This window comes from Salmo salar, chromosome ssa28, assembly GCF_905237065.1.
Source record: "Salmo salar chromosome ssa28, Ssal_v3.1, whole genome shotgun sequence".
NCBI classification, from domain to species: domain Eukaryota; kingdom Metazoa; phylum Chordata; class Actinopteri; order Salmoniformes; family Salmonidae; genus Salmo; species Salmo salar.
The window spans coordinates 40,625,267-40,627,132 of record NC_059469.1 but is presented as its reverse complement, the minus strand read 5'-3'; the positions used below and the strand labels follow the sequence as shown (position 1 = coordinate 40,627,132).

The following is a 1,866-nucleotide window of genomic DNA, read 5'->3' as shown; positions in this document are numbered from 1 at the left end:
TGTATTATACCCTGATAGAACCCTCCTGTATTATACCCTGATAGAACCCTCCTGTATTATACCCTGATAGAACCCTCCTGTATTATACCCTGATAGAACCCTCCTGTATTATACCCTGATAGAACCCTCCTGTATTATACCCTGATAGAACCATCCTGTATTATACCCTGATAGAACCCTCCTGTATTATACCCTGATAGAACCCTCCTGTATTATACCCTGATAGTACCCTCCTGTATTATACCCTGATAGAACCCTCCTGTGATAGAACCCTCCTGTATTATACCCTGATAGAACCCTCCTGTATTATACCCTGATAGAACCCTCCTGTGATAGAACCCTCCTGTATTATACCCTGATAGAACCCTCCTGTATTATACCCTGATAGAACCCTCCTGTATTATACCCTGATAGAACCCTCCTGTATTATACCCTGATAGAACCCTCCTGTATTATACCCTGATAGAACCCTCCTGTATTATACCCTGATAGAACCCTCCTGTATTATACCCTGATAGAACCCTCCTGTATTATACCCTGATAGAACCCTCCTGTATTATACCCTGATAGAACCCTCCTGTGATAGAACCCTCCTGTATTATACCCTGATAGAACCCTCCTGTATTATACCCTGATAGAACCCTCCTGTATTATACCCTGATAGAACCCTCCTGTATTATACCCTGATAGAACCCTCCTGTATTATACCCTGATAGAACCCTCCTGTATTATACCCTGATAGAACCCTACTGTATTATACCCTGATAGAACCCTCCTGTATTATACCCTGATAGAACCCTCCTGTATTATACCCTGATAGAACCCTCCTGTATTATACCCTGATAGAACCCTCCTGTAATATACCCTGATAGAACCCTCCTGTATTATACCCTGATAGAACCCTCCTGTAATATACCCTGATAGAACCCTCCTGTATTATACCCTGATAGAGCCCTCCTGTATTATACCCTGATAGAACCCTCCTGTATTATACCCTGATGAACCTCCTGTGATAGAACCCTCCTGTATTATACCCTGATAGAACCCTCCTGTATTATACCCTGATAGAACCCTCCTGTATTATACCCTGATAGAACCCTCCTGACCTGATAGAACCCTCCTGTATTATACCCTGATAGAACCCTCCTGTGATAGAACCCTCCTGTATTATACCCTGATAGAACCCTCCTGTATTATACCCTGATAGAACCCTCCTGTATTATACCCTGATAGAACCCTCCTGTATTATACCCTGATAGAACCCTCCTGTATTATACCCTGAAGGGATGTTTGTTTGGCACTGTTTGGAATTGTTATACATTTGTATATTGAGAAGAAGAGTGTTTTGAGTCAAGCTATTGAATATCTTGCACTGTTCATAATGATAATGTACTTTTCTGTACAGGCAGTTATACTGTTTTAACATGTAGTTTCATCAGAGTACATAGTGAGGAGGGTGTCAAAGTATGTATTTTGTTTTCCCTTTAAATCTCATTCTGGTCCTCATTGGAGGACAAGGGCTACATCCCAAATGGTGCCCTATTCCCTATGTAGTGCCCAGTGTGACCTGGTTAGAAGAAGTGCACCATATAGGGAATAGGTTATCGTTTGGGATGTTTTCATTCGTTTTCTTGTTCTGAGGTTTTTTCTAGACTGTTTGCTTATTCCTTAGTTTTTTGTTTCGTTTTTCCGCTAGCTTGATCTTCTACGAGAAGCATCCCCTATAGGCACAAGACTTTGAAAATACATATTTTTAATGACGTTTTTTTTTCAAACAATTTTGCTCTCTGGGTTTAGTGGTTTTGAAAATATGTTTTCCAACTTGTCCAGTACAGTTTTCTGGACCTCTATGGAACGGTCTGGGAC

The 1,866-nt window shown here is 41.1% G+C and overlaps 1 long non-coding RNA gene across 1 annotated transcript; it reads right to left on the bottom strand.

Annotated features, from left to right (window-relative positions):
- Positions 1-603: 603 nt before the first annotated feature.
- On the bottom strand, positions 604-1,275 carry LOC123731436 (uncharacterized). The gene is made up of 2 exons (XR_006762546.1): positions 1,107-1,275; positions 604-995 (listed from the first exon to the last, which is right to left on the bottom strand). It is a non-coding gene; the product is annotated as an uncharacterized lncRNA (long non-coding RNA).
- Positions 1,276-1,866: the final 591 nt, after the last annotated feature.